Below are 16,368 nucleotides of genomic sequence, written 5' to 3'. Positions count from 1 at the left end.
CCCCATGCATTACTGCTTTTGAGATTGCAACAGCAGATGGTACGAAATGACAGTCGGTGAAGACAACTAAAGGTGCTTATAACATTGCAGGGTTGTGCAGGTGACTTTAAAAACAATGGATTTGGAAGTAATAAAAGTGGAGACTGGCAGTAGAGATGGTAATAAAGCCACTAGCTAGTTGAGGTAATGTCTTTTTTTTCTTTTATTGCATCTGATTGCAAATTAAAGTGGAAAAAAATATTAACCCCAGGCAGAAAAGAATATTTAGCCTCTGCCTCAGTGGTTTTTCAGAATAGAAAAATGTAGTCTTTGATTTTTAGATTTGATTTTTTTCCTTTTGCCTGCTGGTTGCCATACAAAGAGATATAGCTCAATAAAATGAAAGATCCACCAAGCTGTGTTTCATAGCAAGGGCCTGGAGGGATACTGAGCCAGGTTAATGGATATGATGGTTTTACCTTCATTGATTTTTAAGATGATTATATTTTATTTATAGGTGAGAAAATAATAGTTAATCTTAGATTTATTGAAAACTTATTGCAAGGCTGCATGAACTGATAACAATAACAGTACATTTAAGGCAACAAAACTAGACTTGTCTTTAATCTCTTGTGCTGATGTGCAGTGAATCTATTGGCTTGAAATTAAATGTGCTCTAGCCCACAACTGAATTCAGGTGGGGAAGAGTTATATATTTCGGGCTGCTCTGAAAGATTTCATTACACAAAGCTTTGGTGCACTGGAGGTGTTTCTTTTGTAAAAACTATGTGAAAAATCTAGGAGCTAAAAGCTTTAAGAACTGATTTTTTAAATCAGCCAGTCATTCATCAGCTAAAAAGCCTACTGGTCAACCACAAGATGTTTGTCCAGAAGTTTGAATCTTAAACCAGGATGTATGAATTCCGAGATGCAGTAAAAACTAAGCACATTAGCTAATCATAACTCAGAATTCCATTACCGTAAAACTATTATAATTTGATTTTATATCCGAAATGAGTTCAGGGATCTTTTGGATTTGGAGCAAATGAATCCCTATTAGCCAAATATGGTCAGAAATTTTGCCCAATAAGGATAGAATACTGCATCTTTGTCTCTTAAAGGAGTAAGTTTCAATACAGTCACTTCATATCTCTGTCTCAGAAATGCCAGCTAGAGGCCCTTGATTTGCAATGTTTATCAGAGATCAGGGGTGGAGAAGCAGAAACATACTCCCCAGCAATTTAATTAGTCAACATTTTCCAGATAATTGAATGTTTATGTAATGAGAAGAGAGGAAAATATTCAAAATGTGCTCAAGAGACAGAAAGCTTTTATCACAGTGCACACTCAAAATAAAAAATATAGCATTGCTTTGAAGTATTTCAAAATTTGCTTTTATTAAAAGTGCCACATAGTGCTCACTTTGGCAGTACATGTGCTGCATTGGACCATTCCAGAGATTAATAAGACCCTTGTGCAAGAATGACATGCAAATTCTTGAAACATTTTATGCTTTTGCATTTTCAGCCATAAGTGCAACATGTATGTGCAAAAGCTAAAATAGCTTAATATCATGTTACACTTTAGTAATACTAAAAATGTATTATTGTGAGTGGTCTGTAATTAAGCCCAGTGAGATAGCTAACAAGTCCATACATCAGTGAACAGGTGTAGTTTGCTTATTTATAGAACATTTCTTTTTGAAAAACTAGTGGTGGTCACACTTGGATCACATTTATACATTCATAAAAATAAAGATTTAGCCTGGCCACTGTGGCTCAGTTGGTTGGGTGTTGTCCCATGCACCAAAAGGTTGCAGGTTAGATTCCTGGTCAAGGCAGACGCTGGAATTTTGGGCTTGATCGCCAGTTGGAGGTATGCAGGAGGCAGTCCATTATGTTCTTCTCTCACATAGCTTTTTTTCTTTCACCATCTCTTCTTCTCTCTCTCTCTCTCTCTCTCAAAAAAAAAATTAAAAAAAAATATTTGGTTGTAGTCATTCTTCTAAAAAATGCCACATGAACTCATGCTGTAGTTAATATGAATGATTGAAGTTGATTTTTACCTGTGTTAAAAGCAAACTAAAGCATATTAAAAATTTTAAGAGTTTATTTGAGAAAAACTTGATTCAAATCAGTCAGCTCCAAACTGGAAGTGGGTAGGAGTGGTCCAAGGACAGGAGCTAGAGGAAAGACTTTTATGGAGAGGAAGCAGAGCAAAGCAAGGGAATCATTGGGTTGGCCAAAGCATGTGACTCATTTGGAAAGCCTAGTAGGCTGTTTGTGATCAGCTGTCGTTGGGTTTTGGTTTCTTCACCTTTAGGCATTTGCAGGCTTATGTTTTGGTTTGCTGAAGTGGGCTGCTATGGTCTTAGAGAACCACCTCAGTCTAATGGCCTCCTAGTTTAATTAATTTAACACCCACAAGGCTAGTGTTCATTTCTAAATCATTATGGTCTTGTTTTCCATAAAGTTAACTTAAATACTCACTCTCTTTTAGTTAAGTGCAGTGACAATATCTATATATATAAAAGGCTAAGTGTCTGACCAGTAGCTATGATGCTCACGGACCACCAGGGGGCAGATTATCAACACAGGAGCTGCCATGACGTGCACAGGCCATTTAAAAATAAATGGCACCATGAACCTGGCGCCAACAAACCAACACTTGGGACACAGGCCCTGCCACCACCCTGGAGCAACAGCCTACCAAATCGCAGCTAACTGTGCCAAGGCCCCATGGCACAAAATGCAGCCCACAGCCCAGCTCAGCTCAGAAACAGTCACTGTGGGCTCTGGGTAATGATGTCATGTAGCAATGTCCAGCTTCCTCTCCCTAGTGATAGGCCATTTAAAAATAAACTGCACTATGGACCTGGTGCAGACAAACCAACACTTGGCTTCCCCCAAGTGGGACACAGGCCTCACCACCACCCCAGAGTGACACCCCACCAAATCGTAGCCAACGCTGCCAAGACCCCATGGCACAAAATGCGGCCCACAGCCCAACCCAGCCTGGGAACGGTGCCTGTGGGAGCCTGGTAATGATGTCACGTAGCAACACCTGGCTTCCTCTCCGTAGCGACTAGAATCCTTAGAGTTTCTTCAGCCTAGGAACCTGACTTGCTTTATAGCCTGGTAGAAACATTTTACAGTTTAACCAAATGTTTGTGAAGCATTTTCCCGTAACTCATCTCATTTGATCCTCACAGAAGTCCTGGAGTAGGTAGATAGGAGACTCGGTAGAATCCTATTTTCTTTTCATTAGCAAGACACGAAGAGAAATATTAAAATATTTCTTCTAATTAATTTCCTTTCAATATGCACAAATCCATGCACCAGGACACTAGTAAGAAACTAACTTCCCACCACAATTGTGCATGCAAATTTCCTCAGCAAGAGCAAACCAACATTCTAAAAGGGATTCCAGAAGGCACTGACTTTCCATACCTGAGTCCAGGATATAATCCAAGAGGACAGAGAAACAAAATAGTAATGCGATTAATGAGGTTTCTACATATATATATATATATATATATATATATATATATATATATATATATATTGATTTCAGAGAGGAAGGGAGACGTAGAAAGAGAGGTAGAAACATTAATGATGAGAGAAACATCAATCCTTGATTGGCTGACTCCTGCACGATCCCTACTGGGGATCAAGCCTGCAACCTGGGCATTTGCCCTGAACAGGAATCAAACCATGACCTTCTGGTTCATAGGTCGATGCTCAACCACTGAGCCACACCAATTGGGCAATGAGGTTTCCTCTTTTACTTGATTATTTCTTACTTGCTTGATTAATCCATATTACTGGGTTATATATTTAAAATAAAATGGAATGAGAACATCTCAGAAGTTATATGTCAGGTTCATGAAACTGGCTAAAAAAGGAAAAGTTCTTTTTATTTAAAGAGACATTTTGATAATTGAATATCAATAAGTAAAGTTTTACACTTACTTCAAATTCATGTAGCATTTTCCTGCTATGAAAATGGAGAAATTCAAATAAATCATCAACCTGTACGTAAAGATAAAAACACAGACAGAATATTTGAGATATTTTTTAAAAGACCAAGAAGAAATTTGAAAAGCCAGCACTAACATACTCATTACATTGTCTTAATTATGCTTTTGTTAGTTATTTCAGAGACTTTTTGTTGCCTACTCAGTATATATCCTCTTTTTAATAAAAAGATTATCAGGTTTTCTTGGAGCTAGGTGTGACCATATTTCTAACTTATCTCCAATGAGGTGTAAGTTGTAGTTGCTGTATGGGGCAGAGAGGAAAGTTCCTTAAATGGGGAGAGGGGTGGTCTTGCTAGAGTGTGACCTTGAGGATTGACAATAGTGAAGGGAAAAGATTAAAGAAGGCTGAGTCCCTGGTGACTTCAGAAGTCACCACACTCCCTTTGCTGAATGCAATGCTTAACTGAGAGATTTGTCAAGATTAAAAACTAATTTTGCTTTTTTTTTTAAAAAAAAAAAATATATATCTAATGTCTAAATCTCAGTCCCTAGTATAGAGTAGTCACCTTCAATATATTTATTCAATATGTGGAGTTTTTTCACTAGGAAAATGAATCTTATCTATCTATCTATCTATCTATCTATCTATCTATCTATCTATCATCTATCATCACAGTAATATGCAAACAGACTGAACTGCAGAACAACCGAACAACCAAACAACCAGTTGTTATGCAGTGCACAGATCACCGGGGGGCATGCGTGGAACATGTTGGGCATCAGCAGCAGAGCACGGCACGTGGTGGGCATCGGCTGTGGCAGGATGGTGGAGAAGGTGAGCGAGGGCACCAGAACAAGGTGGGGGGGCCGGTCGCTGTCATTGGGGCAAGCCTCTGGTGGTTACTGAAAATTCTTTGCTCCTGTGCGTGACAGTCCCACCAGGAGCTTGCACCTACTGTCAGCGCCGGCCCTGTTCGCACCTGCTGCTGGCGCCTGGCGCCAGTCCCGATCACTTGGCACCATCAGTGGGTGTGAGTGGCGGCTGCCGGCCCTGATTGCCCCTGAGGGCTTCTCCCCTCCCTCTGCTCCTGAGGGGTGATCAGGGCAGCAGCAGCTGCTTGAACCCGCTGCTGGCACCAGCCCTAATCATTCCGCGCTGTCAGCAGGTGCACGTGGAGCAGGTGCTGTCAGACGGTGGCAGGAGCAGGGCTGCCAGCAGGCAGGGGATGGGGGACTGTGGTGGGAGGGGCCAGGCGGGGGCGTGGAGGATGGGCCATGACCTGCCCCTGTGCCCACTGCAGCCTCACAGCCCATAGTTCCTTTCAAGGTGCATGAAATCATGCACTGGGCCCCTAGTATTATCATAAAATACAATGTAAGTGGACACAGGGTTTATGACTTTTTTTCTCTTTTACTGTATCTTGTAATCAAGTTCAAGTTACCCTCATTATATAATAAGGATTATACTATATATATATATATATATATATATATATATATATATATATATATAATCTACATATACTTTTGTTCACTCTAGTGAGGTAAAATGGAGAACTGGGATGATAATGCACCTGATTTGGGTTAAGAATATCTTAGTAGTTGAGCACACTGTTGAGGCTTGGGTGAAAGTGGGATTTATCCCTGAATTATTGTGATAATTGCCTTAGCAGTTTACTCTAATAGACCTTATTTCAATTTGGATATGCTCTTGCTCTTAGAATACATGCTGCCTCCAGGGAAGGATTGTGTTAGCTAGTCTGTACAGCACTGAACAAAATTCTTTACTCCAAAATGCTTAGTTCATATTTATTTGATGATGCCAAATTGTTTCCTTTGTTACACTGTTTATAGAATCCAAGAAGAAAACATTAGGTTGTATATTGCCCAAGTCTAGTGTACAAATAACTGATTTGGAGGGCAATAAGAGATTAGGCAAACAAAATAAGAATGCAATTTTTAAATGTAATATCCTGTAACATACCTGATTACATACTTATGATCCTAGATGGATTGAACCAATAAAATCCAAGAAGCATTCTATTTCCACAATGTATGTGTGCAGCAAACCCTAAGTGATCATTCTACGAGGCTATGGTTCTGACCAGTTTTGCTTTATCTTTGGCATTCTCTCATAGATACATCGCCATAAGAATAGGCACTCCTACTCAGATTTGTATTCATAATTCCATTTGAGGGTGTTTATTGCTTACTTCAGTAAGCCTATCTGATTCACCTCTCCAGTAAGAAATGATTACAGCAACGTTTAGCTGAGGTTGTTCACTCCGTCTCCTTTTGAGACATGCCATTTTTTCCTTCTTTTAGGTTCCCCATTTCCCCAACCATTCAGTAAATCTTCGAGCAGCTAAAATTGTAGAATATCTTTCTGCTTTTTCTCTGCTCTTTATCCTTGTAAGAAATACTAAGAAGAAATTCAGGCCAGCTTAATTATTTCTTCAGTTTTTCCTCTTTGATAGCTCATATACTTTACCCTTAACTGTAAAACTTCAAAGCCATAATTTTTGAGCTCTAATACCTCTCTTTTAAATTGATACTAATTGCTAACCTTAGAAGTTATGGAAATTTTGCATTATTTTTCCAGTGTAAAGTGTCCTATGTGTGACACCCAGAGCTGCTTTCATGAATTGTGGGATTGCGGATCCAATTACATAATGGCATGTATCACCGCTGTAGCATTCAAAATATCTTCACTGTCCTCAACATCTTCCTTCCTCCTTTCTCATTAATCCCTGGCAACCACTGATCTTTTTACTGTCTCCATAGTTTTGTATTTTCCAGAAGGTTATATATTTGGACTCATACACTGTATAGCCTTTTGGGATTGAATTCTTTCGCTTAGCAAGAGGCATTTAAGTTTCCCCATGCTTTTTTCATGGTTCAATCGCTTATTTCTTTTTAGAACTGAGTAGTATTCCATTGTCTATACTTACCACTGTTTATTTATTCACCTCCTCAAGGACATCCTGGCTGCTTCCAAGTTTGCATAAAGTTGCTATACCCATCCATGTGCAGGTTTTTGTGTGTAGACATAGTTTTCAATTCCTTAGTAACTCATTTTTTAAAACAAGTTCACTCACTCAAAATATATGGTACCCCAAAATTGTTTATACACACTTTGAATAATGATAAAGGCAGTGCTTATTAAAATATATATTATCTTCAAAATTGAGCTTTCAGCTGTTAAAATGTATTACAATTTTTGGGGACACACTGTATATTTATTTCTACCTTCTTATGAGTCAGGCAGTGTGCTGGTTTCTGGAGGTAAACTGGTGCCTGCCTTCATGTCTAATGTCCCTGGAGAATGTAGGCTCCATGAGGCAGGCATGTGTCTAGTTGTGTTCATCACTGTACTCACAGATACCAACGCTTTTCTTGACACATCTATATAAAAGTGACTGAGAAAGGTATAAAGGAAAATCAGTAAAGGCAAATGGAAACAAAAACAAACCACGAAGTGGTACAGTCTGTCCTCTGTATTGCAGGTTCCATATGAGGAGATTCAACCATTCACAGATCAAGAATATTTAGAAAAAAGTGTTACATAGCTGCTGAGTTAGGCTTACTAAGTAGTTAGGCCTACAGTGATTGTGTCTGTATTTAACTTGTACAATTTTTTTACATTAATCCCTAAACAATACAGTATAATCGTTATTCACATTTTATTAGGTATTATAAGTAATCTAGAGATGATTTTAAGTGTGCAGAGAATGTGCAGACTTACATGCAAATACTACACCATTTTATATGATTCTTGAGCATCTGCAAATGTTGGCATTCCCAGGAGGTCCTGAAACCAATCCTCCGTGGATATTGAGTGACGACTGTATAATATCAGACAACATTGAATCAAATGCAAAGCATCTTATGGCGATAAAGGTACTGTCTTCAGTGAAAATCTGGAGTCAGCATTAATAATCTATACATCAAAATTTATATTTGTTCACTAAATCATGAACCCATGGAGAAAATTTCCTTAATCTGTGTATGAAAAAATATACATACAACAATATGTGTATGTATATTTTGTATGAAAAAATTAAATGGAGGGAGAGAGAAATTGACAATATTAAAATGAAGGGTTCTTACTGAATGAAGTATACAATAAACAAAGGTTACATACTGGGCAAAGATATTTGAAACATCTAGAACTTCTAAGAAATTTATATCTCTAATAGAGAACTTTAAAGCACCAAGAAAAAGACATAAAATCCATATCAAGTAGGAAAATGAACAGAAGTAATACATAATTTCACAGACAAAAATTCAAAACCTTAATAGATGTTTGAATAAATGCTCACTATCAATAGTTATCAGAGAAATGTTAATTAGAACAATAATGAGATGGCACCTAACACTCATAGAATATGGAATATTAGAAAAGGAAACAGCAGGTTTTAGTGACTAGTGAGGAACTCTCATGATCTGTGAGGGAAGGACCATTCAGCAGGGCAGTGTGGTAGCATTTGGCAAGATTATGTTTGTGTACACCCAACAACCCAGTGTCTATCCCAGAGAACTTCTCCTTCTTGACACCAAGGTGAATGTCAAATCTCTCTCTCTCTCTCTCTCTCTCTCTCTCTCTCTCTCTCTCTCTCTCTCTCTCTCTCACACACACACACACACACACACACACATACACACACATTTTGGTGGAGAGTTGAATTCATTAATGGAAGAATGGATAAGTAAAATATGGCATATTAATATATATCATAGCACCATATGTGCATAAAAAGGAACCAGATCTATGTAGAAATAAAAAATCTGGGTATATTAATAGGGGAAAATAAGAAGCAGAATGAGATTTATAGCATCATACTATTGGTGAAGTTTAAACATGTACATACAAAAAAATTTACAAGAATATGTGCATATTTGAAGAAATACTGTAAAAGTACTTCAGTAGATGTGTAGGAAGGCAGAGTAGTGGAAGCAGGATCTTGGCATAAAGTAGGAAAATAAATAAGGGAAGGTCTTGGGCAGACTGGTGTCCGGAGGGGAGAGGAAGAGGGGTGAGAAAAGCAAAGGGAGAGAATTGGCTAAAGGGAAGCACAGTGGGCGGGAATCTAACACGCAGCCGTTCTCTTTCCTGGGCTCCAGCATGGGGCTTCAGCATAAGATTTCACTCCAAACATTTCTAATTCTAATACGCAGTTTTAAAGACGTGGACCTAGTGGATAAAGTACTGTGTTTAGAAGCAGGAACCTTAAATTTCACAACCTGCACCAACAGAGTCTGTGCCTTAGGGTAAAACCCTGAAACCTTCCGTCTTGATTTCCCCATCTGTAAACTGAGAATAAAACACCTCTGTTTTTCTTAATCTCTCGAGATTGTTATGATAAGAAAAAGAACCTGAAATTCTATCTAAAATCAATGAGTCACGCAGGAGAATACCTGTTGCTGTGATGTATTAATGTATAGAACTGTTCTTGCCCAGAGGTTTCTCTGTGCACCTGAATGCAGTAAAGAAGTACATGAGATCAGGTTTAGAAATATGCCTGTGGAGACTCTGTCTCACCTCGGACTCCCCTCCTAACCCCACCCCAAGCGAGTAAGGAGATGAGGTGCTCAGATACTCTGCCAGTCAGGTACTCCCTTATTAGAAGCAGGTCTAGGCTAGGCTCCCTTAGAACTAAATAAAGAGTATGATTTATAAAAGGTCTTATGTCGGTTGTTTCCCTTCTCTATTACTGATTTATCTCTTTAATTAACCCAATGGATCACAAACTTTTTGGTCCCAGAGACACTTTACACTCTTAAAATTTATTGAAAACTCCACAGAGCTATGACTTTTGGGGGTTATAGCTTTTGATATTTACTGTATTAGATATTAACACAGAGAAGATAAAATATTTATTCATTCATTCATTTAAAAATAGTAATAAACCCATTGTAGCTAACATAAAAACATATTTTCTAAAGAAAGTAACTATATATCCCCAAATAAATAATGTTTATCAAAAGCAAAAAGAAGATAGAATAGTGGTATTTTTAAAAATAATTCTGTAAACTCTTAGCTTCTTAAAAATGTTTCCAGAATATGTTCAGTAAAATGTTGAGTTTAGACATCAAATATTGTCTCCAAAAATTTTAAAGCAAGGAATATATTACTTCCACAGTGGGAAAGTAGCTTAAATTCAAAACTTTGTCTTTCATCTGCTATTGAAGGGGTAGCATTTTCTGTTTTACACCTGATGAAGGAATCCAGAAAAATTTGATTTCAACATATTTGTTTTAGAAATGACTTTTATAAGGAACATTACACCCGTTTAGAATAATACTAGGTACAACTATGTGAGATTCCTAATATTTGCCCATTTTGACCTATAAATATAGCATTTTTATTCGGGTTTTTTCTAATATGGATAGAGAGTACAGCCTATTTGTGTTCTTTAAAAAAATCTTCCTTGAGAATGTTTACCTTCCCTCAGGAAGAATTTAGGTTATACTTTAACAAGAATAGTAGTCTTCGAGAAAGTTCCTGAGAAGGTTTGAAGACATAGTTTATGAGTTGAGTCTTGACTAATGATGATCTAGAAGTTTATGATAAATTTTTTGGTTCTTAACTTGTATTTTTTACTATAATACATAACATTTTGCTTGAGAAAAAACTGATTTTACTTTATTTAAAATCAAAGTACTAGTTATCAGGTCAGAGTTGGTAATGCAAATCTTAAAATTGTGCATTTTTATTATTGCTAAACAGTTTTATTAGAACTGACCATTATAATATCAGTATAGCAAGAATACCTTTCTTTGATTAAGAAGCAAGAGTATCTTTATAAGTTTGTCCACTCAAAATACTTATTGTGAGGGATATATCTACTATTTAGTCCTATAAATATATTCATGTAGTAGTATGTTTTAACTTACAATGTATTCCTTCTTAGACCAAAGCCCATCCTATCAAACTCAAGAGTTATGTAATGATATTGCTTGGCATTGATGCTTCATATTTTAAAATACAAATAGTTACTGTGTACTGGCACAATATTGAGCCACAACCAAAGCAATCTTTTTAATTTATGGTGAATCTAAATTTTAACTATTATTTTTTCTTTAAACCTTGTAGTGGTATAAATTATTTGAAAGACAGTGTGAAATTTCAACAAATCTAATATGACAGTATACCAAGCTCATTTAGTTTCTTAAATCAATAGTGTTTTACGTTGGGAACTAGGGAACTAGGATTTTTAGCCCAAACAAAGCATAGAAAAACACAGGAAGGCTTTCTCTTTTCCTGACATCATCATACAGAAAATCCAAAGTGTGTTTTTTTTGTTTGTTTGCTTTTTTGCCATCATCACTCAGTTCTGTATCCAGGTCCATGGCTAGTTAAGATAAGATACCTGCATTTACTGAGTACCTTATCAAAGACTGTGCAAAGCTCTCTACCACCAGTCTTAAATAATGTCCATAAAGTAGAGGAACTCTTAAATAAATATAGGATAGTAAAAATGGAAGTAATATAATACAGAATATAATTTTCAGGTTCAGGTTCAGGAAGAATAGTAGCCATTAAGTTACTGGCATGAAGGAAGCAATAAATGGAGTCCAAAAGGGAGAGGTCAGAACTTGGCAGTGTCTGTCACAGCCTGGTGCTCCCTGAATCCCCTGTCCCACTCACCATCCTATCCAGTGACCATCCCCCTGACCAGGCCTCCTCTGATACCTCTGGGTGGGAAGGGGAACAGAGACATTGATACTGGCTGTGGAATGGGCTCTGGAAATTGTCAAAGAATCATAAATCCATCAAAGAGTTGTCCATCTCTATTCTAATTTTTCACTCATGTTTCTTTTCCTTTGGAAAACATTAGAGGCCTTAAAGGTGCTAGCCAAAAGAGCATAAATCAAATAATCTCTAATTTTCTTTTAGTTTATTCTTTTGGGGAACAACTAACCCCAATTCCTTAGCTTCTTCTCTTAGGACATGTTTTTGTCCAAAACTTTTTCAAATCTCTGTTTTTTGACTCCTGTGTTTTCTTTATTGTACCTGTGGCATTTGAAAGCCAAATAATAAACTATCCTATCTAATAAAAGAGAAACATGGTAATTAGCGTACGACCGCTACCCTTCCCATTGGCTAATCAGGGTGATATGCAAATTAACTGCCAGCCAAGGTGGCGGCCAGCAGCCAGGCAACTGGAAGCAAACATGAGGCTTGCTTGCTTCAGTGACGGAGGACTCCAACGTTCCCCGCCTGCCGCTGCAGGCCTCTGAGCTGCAACTCTAAGCAACTATGTAACAAATATAGAAGCTAAACAAAACCCCAGAAACCTGCTTTAGTCACCGGGCTTCAGCCAGCAGGATCACAACATTGTTTCAAATACAGAAGGTAAACAAAGGCCAGAAACCTGCTCTCAGCAGCGGAGGCCTAAGAGCTGGAGCCTCAGAGCTAAAGCTGGCCCAGAATAAAAGAAAAAAAAGAAAAAAAGGAGCGGTTGGGAGCTTCAGTCACCCGCCAGCCTGAAAACAGCCCTCAGCCCCTCACCCAGACTGGCCAGGCACCCCAGTGGGGACCCCCACCCTGAAGGGTGTGTGACCAGCTGCAAACAGCCATCATCCCCTCATCCAGGCTGGCCAGGCACCCCAGTGGGGACCCCCACCCTGATCCAGGACACCCTTCAGGGCAAACCAGCCGGCCCCCACCCATGCACCAGACCTCTATTCTATATAGTAAACGGGTAATATGCCTCCCAGCACCGGGATCAGCGGAGCTGAGAGGCCTCCCAGCACCAGGATCAGTGTAACAGGGGGCAGCGCCAAAACCCCCTGACCGCCCTGCGGCTCTGTGTGTGACAGGGGGAGGGCCACAACCTCCCTATCCGCCCTGCTCTGTTCGTGACAGGGGAAGGCACCCCAACCCCCTGATCAGTCCTGCTCTGTGCCTGATAAGGGGGAGCTCCCCAACCCCCTGATTGCCCTGCGGCTCTGTGTGTGACAGGGGGCGGTGCCCCAACTCCCCTATCGGCCCTACTCTGTGAGTGACAGGGGGGAGCTCCCCAACCCCCTGATCGACCCTGCTCTGTGCATGACAGGGGGCAGCGCCCCAACCCCGATTGGCCCTGCTGTGTGAGTGACAGGGGTTGGAGCCGCAACCTGCCCATCGACCCTGCCTTGAGTGTGACAGGGGGCGGTGCCCCAACCCCCCAATCAGCCCTACCCTGAGTGCTACTGAGGGTGGCATCGCAACCTCCTGATCTGCCCTGCTCTGTGCATGACAGGGGCGGCGCCCCAACTCCCCAATCGGCCCTGCTTTGAGCCTGACCAGGGGCTGCACCTAGGAATTGAGCCTGCCCTCTGCCACCCGGGAGCACGCCTAAGCCAGCAGGTCATTATCTCCCGAGGGGTCCCAGACTGCGAGAGGGCACAGGCCGGGCTGAGGGACCCCTCCCTTCCCCCCAAGTGCACAAATTTTGGTGCACCGGGCCTCTAGTATCCTATATAATAAAGAGATAATATGCAAATGGTTGTCACACCATCATGCCCTCATGCTGTCACGCCGTAATGGCTCAGACACTCAACACTGGGGAGAGAGGAATGGGGACTAGCCAGGCACAAATGAGCTTGTGAGAGAGGAATGGGGACCAGCCAGGCTGCGGCTCAGGAGAGGGACAAGCCGCCTGCCCCATGGTCCCGGGTGCCTGCAGCCGGCCAGAGGGAGGGAAACCCGGGTCCCGGGTGCCTGAAACCAGCCTGAGGAGGGAATCCTGGGTCTCAGATGCAGGGCAAGGCAGAGGCAGTTAGGAGTGATCAAGCCAGCAGGAAAGCAATTAGGGGTGATCAGGCAGGCAGGCAGAGGTGGTTAGGGGCAATCAGGCAGGCAGGCAGAGGTGTTAGGGGTGATCAGGCAGGCAGGTGAGTGGTTAGGAGCCAGTAGTCCCAGATTGAGAGAGGCAGTCGGACATCCCCTGAGGGGTCCTGGATTGGAGAGGGTGCAGGCTGGGCTGAGGAACCCGAATTTTGTGCACTGGGCCTCTAGTATATGTATAACATTTTAACAGTTACCCTAACCACCTTCTCCTTATCTGTGATTCGGACCCATCTTTCTTTCACCAGTCTCCTAAACCAAGCCTGAGAGAGCACGTAGATTGGACAGTAGGGACTGTCTCAGTTATCTGATTGTTCTGAAAAAAAAAAAAAAATGAAGAAGAACCTGTGTGTAGAGAAATGAACATTTTATTTGAAATCTGGGACAGAGCTTTGCTAAATGTTTTCAGTAGAAGTCTTGTTTACTATTTTAGTTCTTCTGATGTCACTGATTGCATGGAATGCTGATTCAGGTAACATACATAAATGCTGTGGCAAGCAGGCATATTGCCTTTATTAAGAATCTAGAAGTAACTATTTAAAGTAACTATGACAAAGACTGGAAATAATATCACACAGGTTTCTATGCTTTGGAGAGTAGTTATTCTCAGAAATTCCCTTCAAAAACACATTGGATTTCACTATCTTGACATCCTCATGTGCAATTTTTTGACAATATCTCCGTAATGTGGGAGCTCTATTCTATAACTTGCTTCAGAAAATAACTTCATAAACACAATGCAGTTATACAAATAAGATTTAAAACTACTTTTAAAAAAAGAGTTTTGAACTAATTTGATTAAAGCCATAAATTATTCTTTATCTATTTCCTGGTTACCATTCATGGCTTGACACTTGTGGAGTAAACTGATGTTAATATAATGCATTAGGAGGAATTCCCCTCCTGAGAGCCAATGTAGCTTAGCAAAGTGATATTTAATGTTTTCTATGATATTTATTTAACTAAAATGGCTGATTAGATGTTAAACAGAACAGAGGTTAATGATCTTTGTTATTGGTATTATAAAAAATTAAAAAAGAATAAAATAGGGTTAATGATGTATGACATTATTGTTATTATGGAGATTAAAATCATGCAGTTGTTGGCTGCCATGAAAAAATGGGCACCAAGCTGTGAGTAATTAGCAAAAGTATACCATCTTCCAACCTTATAATTAACTAGAGGCCTGGTGTATGAATTCATGCACGGGTAGGGTTTCTAGGCCTGGCTGGCGATCAATCAGGTTTCCGGCCTCCTGGCCTCTCTGTCTCCTCCTTCCCTCCCTCCCTCAGCGCCCCATGCCCCCCCCCCCCCCGCACTGGGCCTCTAGTATAATTACTAGTATAATTATAAAAATCTGTACATAATTTTCAATTTAAGTGATAAAAGCAAACTCTTTTTTAAAAAACATATATTTTATTGATTTTTAACAGAGAGGAAGGGAAAGGGATAGAGAGTTAGAAACATTGAGGTCAGAGAAACATCAAACAGCTGCCTCCTGCACACCCCCTACTGGGGATGTGCCCACAACCAAGGTACATGCCCTTGACCGGAATCGAACCTGGGACCCTTCAGTCCGCAGGCCGACGCTCTATCCACTGAGCCAAACCGGTTAGGCTAAAAGCAAACTCTTGATGATTTTCTACATCTGAGAAAGAACCAGTAAAATCTATAGCCAATACCAAAGAAAATGCACAGGAAGAGTTGAGATAACCAACTCCTGGGCTTGGTGAAGTCAGTGGAGACCTGTTGGAAGAACTTCTGGAGACCTTTTATAGCCTTGGAGCAATCAAAACCTCTCACTCTGGCAACCTCCACCGAACCAGGAACACTCTTTTGTTCTTAGGATTGTTTATCAAAAAGACTTTGGTTTCCTTTTCTATTTGCATTATTTTTGGTTTGCCAGAATAATAAGAACTTAAAAATACTGGATGCACAGTTACATTTGAATTTCAGATAAATTATGAGTAACATTTTATTATAATGCTTCCATGCAATATTTGGGACCTACTTGTACTAACAAATTATTTGTTGTTTACCTGAAATTCAAATTTATCTGGGAATCTTGTGTCTTATCTGGCAACCCTAAGTATTTTAAGCTTTCTGAATTTTATTGCAATAGTACTGGCTAATAAATTCAGACATTACATTTGAAATGGAAGAGCCTCAAAGGCATAAAAATACAAGTATTCCTTCTTTAAAATGAAATTCAAACTTGTATTTTCTCCAAACTAGACCATCGTTTGTTTATACAGAATTCACAAGACCATTCACTTGTATTTATAGAGTGTGTCTCTATACTGCTGGCCTACATAAATTTCTAAATAAGGGTGCCTTTTCCTAAGTTCCTCATGCCCCTGGTATCATAGCTAGACATTGTATGATAGAAGGGTATGATAGTTGAGTGGAGTAAACAGGGTAGAAACCATATGATAGTGTTAAAGGCTATCTGTTGCTGACTTTGGCCATCTTTCAACATTCCCTCTACTCTGTATTCTTAGTCACAATACGGCAAGTAAAGTTCAAAGAGTTACATACAGTCTTTCTATTCTTTTTATGAGGAATGAATAAGATT

This window comes from Myotis myotis, unplaced genomic scaffold (assembly GCF_014108235.1).
Source record: "Myotis myotis isolate mMyoMyo1 unplaced genomic scaffold, mMyoMyo1.p scaffold_m19_p_1, whole genome shotgun sequence".
NCBI lineage: Eukaryota > Metazoa > Chordata > Mammalia > Chiroptera > Vespertilionidae > Myotis > Myotis myotis.
This window is presented reverse-complemented; position numbering follows the sequence as displayed.